The following is a 9043-nucleotide window of genomic DNA, read 5'->3' on the forward strand; positions in this document are numbered from 1 at the left end:
GTTTGTCTTTTAGTGTTTCATGTCTTCTAAGCCTTAGTTTGAACGGTGAAATATAGAATTAAATTTACAATATTATATCATATCAAATATATATTATATAATATTATATAAATAAAAAATAATATATATCATTAAATTTATTAAATTAATATGTATAATAAACATATCGTATGATATATATAATTTTTAAGAAAAATATAATATAATATGAGTGTATATAACAAGTCTTAAATTTTTAAAGGTGTTTGTAATTTTTTAAAAGTAATAATATGTCAATTAGATTTTTTATTTTTTTAATTTTTTTAAAGTTGTATCATACAATACGATACAATACTCGATATATGATATGAAAATTAATTTTTTAATATACGATACGATATACAATTTCACTATCATACATATAATTATTAAATAGTTTCACACCGGCTTGGGTTTGAGATTTATAGATATTATATTAATTTAGAATATTAAATTATTTGATATAATAGTTATAAGATTAGTAATAACTGGATTCCAAAATTTATCTATTCAATATAATTAATTCAACCCTAAACAATTGATCTAGCGTAAATACGGTTCTTTGACCTCTTGTCATTAAAAACACTGCCAAAGTTTCACTTCACAAGTATATTTGACCAACTTTGATTCCAGTCTCAGTGAATAACTATATAAATGTCTAGTTGAAACCTTTCTATATTTTCGTAAATTGCATGAGAAATGAAATTTTATTACCTTTCAATCATCCAAAATGATATTATTCAATCTTTCAAGAGCCATTCTTTAAGAAATTAATCATAAAAAGGCTTAAAAAACATAAGAAAATAATTCAAGCACATTTTTAATTTTATATTATTCACACATGGATCAATAGAGAAAACTAGCCAATCGACATGCGATCCACTCATATCATGATTAACCAATAACCAAACAAACATGAGATCAAAGGGTTCGTATTTTAATTTTTTTTTTCTCGGGAAAATTTCTATTTATGGACCAAGATTCTTGGAATGGCGAGAAAATCAATGTTTCCAACCAGAATTCTACCCGGCCATCGTCTGTCAGAAGTGGGAAAAATAATAGACAAACAATCATTGAACCCACTTAGATTGCCTTTGGATTCTGTGAAATTCCCTTTCGCTACCTCAATCTCTAGCGCCCTCCTTGTTTCCCTTGTTTGTCATGGGTTTGTTTTCAATAATGAAGACACAGCTTCGCGTTTTTGCACACATTTTAATGCACTATTAAAAATTATGTTGAGAAATTTACTCGAAATTATTTTTGTTAAAAGATAAGGATAATTTGATGATCGCGCCGGTGGAACATGAACATGAAGGTGGGACCGGGAGAAATCAGAGGGACCAGAGCTAGGAGTCAAGAATGTTGACCAGTCAAAGAACACACTGAATAATTAAGAAAAAGTAAAAGTGAAATATGTAGGAAACTGTGCCCAGAAAATCTTCTGTTAAGAAAAGAATCAGACATTCCCACTCCAGAGAGAATCTCGATGGCTGACTGAATTCTAGTTCTGCTGCTTCATCGATGGTTTAAATTTATTTATTTATTTTTTCAACGGGATCCCTCCTCCGGATGCACCGCAAATTATTCTTTGGATGATGTAATAATTATCTTTATAATTATTATATTAAATAAATTAAATTTTAATTTAGATATAAATTCGTGGAATTTTACATCCAAAATCTCCATTTTAGGATCCAAAACTAATAGCACTTATGCTGCTCATGGAAGTAATCAATGGCTTAAACTTATTCATTCGGTTAACATATCAATTTTTTTAATATAAAGTTTTATTTTTTGTTTTGATAACAAAAAATTTTATCCAAATTGAATTATCTCTTTAAAATCAATCATTATTTCAAGTAAATAAAATTTTGAATTAAATTATCAATTTCATAATTTAAACTCATACTCTTTTATAAATAAAATTTTTCTATTCTTAGTCAAATTATCCCTTTTGGGCTATAATGTTGGTATATGTTAATTGGTTCGCGTATAATATTTTTTAAAGAGGAATTTTTGTAATAATTAGGATGCATTTAATTTATGTAATATTTTATTATCAAAATTAAAATATTATCTTTGAGATATATTAATTAAAAGATTACTAGATATAAATTATTATTAGATTTGATAAAATTTAGTAAAATTGATACATATAAATAATTATTATTTTGTTAGAGATAATAGATACTAATATCTTATTTTAGTTAAATATTTTTAACTATAATTATTCTAAAATATTTTTTATCTTATTATATTAATAGAAAATAAGATTTTTTAATCTTAAAAAATTAATAAATAAATATATAATTATAATAAAATTAAAATTATTTTAAAATATTTTAATATTTAAAATAAAAATAATTAAAATTATTTTTTATATTTATTATTATATCATAAAATTTTTAAATATTTATAAATAAAATAATAAAAATGATAAAAATAAATAAATTATTAAAATAATCCCTATCTATATGAACTAAACAATCCAATTGAAAGATTTGAAATTGATAAGCGGAGAGGAGGACAAGCAAACAAGAAGGGCGGTGGAATGTGGGATCCACATGAGATGCCAGATTGTCTGTCAGAACACGTGGCGAGTAAATTACGGCTAGCAGACGAATATTTCAGTTTACGAGGAAAGAACATAACAGCAAGCAATTGTAGACATGTAATACATTAGATTAGATTAGATTAGTCAGTGTCATCGGCAATTGCAATGACAAAACAATGTCAAAATCCCACAACGGAGTGGGCTCCACCTCTTCTCCCTTAGTGGGATATCTGTGGGCCCTCCCTCACTCACCTCGCCTCTTCCCTTCTCCTCCCTCGTGAAGCAAAGCATAATCCGTTCCCAAGTTTCTTCTTTTGTCGTTTCTCTATTTAATGCCAATCGGATTTTAAGAGTTTCGCCTCTTGCAAATCTTAAGAGAAGATTATCTAATGAAAATAAAAAAATATATATAAACAAAAATGAAAAAATCTTTATAATTAAGGATAGATCAGAGATAAAAATACATATATTTTTTTTATTTTGTCTTTTTTTCACTCTATTTTTGTATTCATTTTTTTATATTAATATATTTATTTAAAATATTAACTTATTTTTATAATTTTAGATTATTTATATTTTTTTAAATTTATTTTAATTTTTATTATATATATTAAATTAGTTAATACATTATATTTGTGATATTTAAAATAGTGAATTAATTTTAATTTTACTTAATTTTGTTAGTTAATATATTTATATTATGTTTAGAGGGTTTAAAAATGAGATTTTTTTTTTTTGTAGGTAAAGAGAGGATTTTTTTCTGTAAAAATGGGAAGAAGAATTTTTTTTATGGGGAGGAGATGAAAAATCATTTTCATCTCTACAATGAGGACAAGTCAGAGACAAATATTGATATCACCTATAAAAATGAGGACGAAAATAGGGATGGGAATTGAGATCTCCTCCCTATTGTCATCCCTACACATGATACCGTATGGACATTCTCATTAAGTTTTTGTAATCTTTCAACATTATAACATTGTATTACTCTAATATCCACAGTTAAGGTAACTAATCAAAATAACCTTATGTAGGGGTTTAAGCCTTTTTAGTTAACATTTATAAGTAATACAAATATAATAAATAGAATAGAGTAATATTATATACATAACTTTTATATATAATTGTATACATAAATAATAATTTATTATTATAGGGTAAAATCAAGAATTTTCGACGAAAGCCAATCATCCATTAATCATATTTTGTTGAAAATGTGTTCGAATGTTAGTATAAAGTGATTGATATTTGTATCGAAGAGGTTTTTTATTTTTTTTGGCAATTGCTGCTATGTTAACCGTGGATTATTTTTTTATCTTCGGTTAGAGTTTAAGATTTTTTATTATGAAACTGTGTTCTTTGAATTAAAATTGTTTCATTATTAACCAAACAATTATCTAAGAAGGTTTTGTTTATGATTTAAAAAAAAATCAAATTAATTTCCCTTTTCAAATTAATTTGTTTCCAAATTTCACTTTTTAAAATTTGAAAACTTTAAACTAAAATAAAGTTATTAATTTTTAAAATTTAGAAAAAATATAACAAATTTTATTTTTTTAATAATATTATTAAAATAATTTTAATAAAATTTATTTTAAAGATAGAAATTTAGATTTTTAAAAATTAAAAAAAAATATTCTAAGATTTCGCTATGACTTGATGGCAACAAGTGTTTTGGCCATTAGCAAAATAGGTGAACTGCTATGGGCGAATTAAGATGGAGGGACGCTTAATAGGCGCATGGAAGAAACAATATGTCTCATGCGAGACGCCAGATGGTCGCGTCATGTTCATCGGTTAGAGTGAAGTTTGGAAACGGATTAATTTGTCTTGGCATGAAAATAACAAAACCGGTAGTTTAAACAAAGCAACTAATACCGTTCCGTTACATTATCATAACACTCCAGTTCAGTAGTAACGGATGCATGGTGACGTCCATGTCCAACAATGAATGCATGTATCTCTTGACTTGACTCTTGATATTTTAGAATTTTATACATCCACTTGAATTTCTTATTAATTATTTTCCTTTTATTTTGAAGATTACTATATTTTAATATATGCTTGTCAACCATATATTTAGATAGAATTTTTTGGTTTTTAGTGTATTTTTTGTTGGTCATTTCAATTGCTACTTTAATTATGAGACACGGGAAGTAGTCATAGTAGCTAGGTTTTAAAGATTGGATAAAATCAAGCCTAAACTATCTATCATGTCGTGATAGTTGGCGGTGACTAAGATAAAATTGACTTATAAATTAGGCAACAGCTCTAATCATTCATCAATGTCAAAAAATTTATCCAATAAAATTATAAATATAATTTATATATATAAATAATAATATATTATTATATAATTAAATATTATTTTATTTTTAATTATTTAATTATATAATGAAATATTATTATTTATTTATAAAATTTTATACAAAATATTATTACTCTAATTTATTTATTATTTTTTAAAGATGAAAAAGGGATAAATATCTCCACCTTAAATCCAGACATGGACCTTGCACAAGGTGACACGTCAAGTTCAACTTATTTTGTTTGTAACAGTTGAAAAGCAGGGGAAGAAATAACTTTTATTGAGTTCCCCTTTCCACGTTACTAGATTAAGATATTTTAGGTACACAAATTATTAATATTATAGTTTCGTGAGCATAAAACTTTATTTGAGTCTAGTTGATTTTTTAGAATTGAATCGGTTACTTTAAATAAGTAAAACTCTATATTTAGTAATCAGTTTTATAATTATCACATTAATTAATTTAAAAGTTTAATTTTAAAATATTAGATTTTTACTCTTTACTCTTATCTTTAGAATTTTACTTTTTTATCGTTCAAACTATATTATGATAGACATGTCCTTGTTTATCTTATTTCATAGAGACTTGTTCATGGCGGCTATTATCTATTGATTTTCATAGAAAAAGTGATACATATGTCAGGCTTGGAAACTATGATTTTATTTTATAATGAAAAATCTTATCAAAGTTAAATAGTTACTTTTATGAGATTGAATCAATCACACAAATAAGATAAACCTTAAATTCAGTGATCAATTCATAATTATTTATATATATAAATTAATAATTTAATCTTAATATATTATTAAAGAAGATTTAAACGGTTCGAATTAAACCCATCTTATAACCTAAACCTATAACACTGAGTTGATGGGTTAGAAATTTGTTTTGTGGGTTACACTAGTTGTAGCCCGGTCCAAAGCTAGCTGGATGCAGACCACTATCTTATTAAGTCCCAGGTGGGTTTGGTATTCAGGAATCAGGATTCTGATTTACAATTAATGTTTAGATCTGTTTGCTAAGGGCGCTCATCCTTAAATATGCAATTTGTACAAACTCACAACTTGTATTTAAGTGATATGATTATTTATTTTTTTTTCTTATTTAAAAATTATTTAATTAGATATTATCATATTAGATTGTATAAATAAATCTATATAATTTATTTGTGTATTTAGTATTGCTCTTTAATTTAAATCAAAATGCATCCATTCAACTGCATAATTCCTCTCCAAAAGGCTGTTTCATATGAAACTTTTTCCCAAGGCATCTGATGCCACGTGTCCCTCCTTTTCCAAGTGGTCTCCAATGGTTGTGCCACTAACCCAATATTTGTTTTTCCAGCGATGGCACACTTTAACCAACCACGGGTCTAACACAATTATTAGATTAATGGTTACTCGATTCTTTTTTGGTTGTAAGTTTCAGACAGAACTTAATCTTGATATGGTGTATTGGAACATTGATTTCAGCTTATATTTGTCACTGACCAGGACCATGTATGAACTGTTGTTCTGTTTCCATTTTGGTCTATACTGCAGGCTGTTGAACGGTGGCTTGTGACAGAGCTGTTTTACCAATTGAGAATTCTTTAGGTGGAACCATCCACAGAAACTATGATCTTTTACTCAGGCGCAGATTGCACATAGTGGAAAGGTTAAAATTGCTGTTCGTCATTGCTTACTAGCCAATCAGGGTGTTAAAATTGAGGACTTAAAAAGGGTTCTAAGCCATCCTCAGGTTGGTTATATCGTAGATCTTGACTTATTTTGTGTATGGGAGTATAGATGCCTTTCATGTACTTTCTGATATTCTGACTGTGGGAGATCCTATCCTTTTTGCCTCTCAAGAAAGTATCACATATGTCCTATCTGTGTGTTCAGGGAATTGCTTGGGACAACTATTGCCAGTCCGAGTCATGGAAATCCTTGTTGCACTCCACAAACTACAAGATGCTGGAGCAGTTGCAAGCTCTTCAGCGGCGACGATCTATGCTTTGGACATACTTGCTCAGGATATTCAGGTTAGAATCCAAGTGTTCTATTTTCATCAACTTATATGGCTTGGTGCTACATTGCTCAGTGGGTTGCTCACATGGCTTTCCTTTTAATAGGATGATTGCGATAATTTAACTCGATTCCTAATGCTGGCAGGGAAAACCATCAATCCTAGCACAGATAAGCCATTCAAGGTTAAAACCTTAGAAGCATTCATGTTCAGATCAGTATTCTCTTGTTATTCTATTGTTACTTAGCTTTTTATATCTTAGACAAGTATAGTTTTCTCATTAGAGAAGGGGCCTGGATTTCTTTCCCAGGCACTTAGTATTTTCACTTTGAGGCAAATCAACCTTGCCAAGGTTGGTCTTTTAATATTGTATTATACATGTTGTCTTTGCAAAGTTGGATTTACGTATCTGTTGATGGGGGCATGTTAATATGTTTCTACATGTTTCTATCAACCAGATTGAAAGTCGTCTTCTGAGGAACCAGCCACTGCGATCGCCAGATGAAAACAATAATAGGTCTACAAAATACTCTTGTTGAAAATCTCTGCTGCACTCCATTTCCATAGCTACTAAACGTTGTTCCCTTAATTAGATTCTCCTGTTTACTAATCATTTTTGTCTTAATTATGATTTCAATTTTCTTTCAGATCCTTCGTCTTATCTTTTATTTGTGGATTTTGAAGCATCAATGGCTGATCAATTAGTTGATTTTGAGGCGTTCAATTAGGGAGTTGCTGCAGGGATCAGGAGTCATCTGGTCTGTTTTTCCATTAATTATAATGATCTTATCGAAAGCAATAAAACTATGTGTAACCACTTTAGGTATATAAATAAATAAATAAATAAATATATATATATATATATATATATATATATATATATATATATATATATATATTTATATATATCATCAAATGATCGAGTAATTTTGAATTAAAGATAAAATAATATTCAATCATGTGATGATAAATGCATATATATTTATATACCCAAAATAAGTATGTATATATTATTACTCTAATAAAAAATAGTTTGAGTTAGACTGTACTCATGTCTCTTTTGTCCGTGTAAGGGAAAAGGATTATTTCCCACCCATCTTTTACCTATTCTCAAACCTATACTTACGGGAGATCAAAAACATTTTTTCCCATCCATGACTAAACTGCCGTTCATTTTTCCAGTTAGGGACAGGGGCAAAATTGTCATTTTACTGTTTAAAACCTTAAAACTTTAAAATTTCACCATTTCCCCCCTCTAGTTTAAAAAACTAACAACTAACACATCTTCAAAGTTTGAAAAATTTAATTTCACCCCTAGGGTTTGCCTCATTCTCCAGCCACCACTGACGACTGACGCATTTGACCGATCTCTTATCTCCAACTACAAAGGACGACGAAGGACGACCTTTCGTCATCTAGATCTGGAAGAACAGACGAAGGACAACGCTTCGTCGTCTAGGTGGAGCGACGAAGAGATCTCCGTCTCTTCGTCACACCGTGCGACGAGGAGATGAAGATCTTTTCATAGCACCACCACCGTCGCACCAAGAGAAAGAGGAGGCCGATGATGACATCGAAAGATGAAATTGAAGAATGGGGGTGAAACTGCTAGTTTTGAAAGTTATGAGGGGCGGCTGTGTTTTGGAAAATATGAAAACCCTAGGTTTGAGGGTGAAAATGTTAGTTTTCAAAGTTTAAAAACTTTAGGTAAAGGTGAAAGTTAGTTTCTAAAACTTAAGGGGGGTGAAAAGTAATACATTTTATAATTTTTAATATAAACAGTAAAATGACGATTTTATCCCTGTTCTTAACTGAAAAAATAGACGGCAATTTGATCATGGGTGGAAAAAAAGATTTTTGATCTCTCATAGGTATAGGTTTGAGAATGGGCTAAAAGATGGGTGGGAAATAGTCCTTTTCCCTCAGTGTAATATGAACATTTATCTCTAGGCCCAAAGACTTATTTTCACCCAAAGTTTAGTAAAATCACAAAACCCCATCTATTAATTTTTGAAAAAACTAAATACCTACTTTTAATAGTTTATAAATAGGTATTTAGTTTTTTCAAAATTAATAAGTGGGGATTTGTGATTTTATTAAACTTTTAATATACGTCTAATTATAGAAAAAAAAACTTTTAATATATATGCAACTC

General features: G+C 28.5%; 1 pseudogene; it reads left to right on the forward strand.

Moving 5' to 3' along the window:
- The first annotated feature begins 6273 nt into the window (after positions 1-6273).
- On the forward strand, positions 6274-7616 carry LOC123206827 (annotated as a pseudogene).
- Positions 7617-9043: the final 1427 nt, after the last annotated feature.

This window comes from Mangifera indica, unplaced genomic scaffold (genome assembly GCF_011075055.1).
Source record: "Mangifera indica cultivar Alphonso unplaced genomic scaffold, CATAS_Mindica_2.1 Un_0051, whole genome shotgun sequence".
Classification (NCBI taxonomy): Eukaryota; Viridiplantae; Streptophyta; class Magnoliopsida; order Sapindales; family Anacardiaceae; genus Mangifera; species Mangifera indica.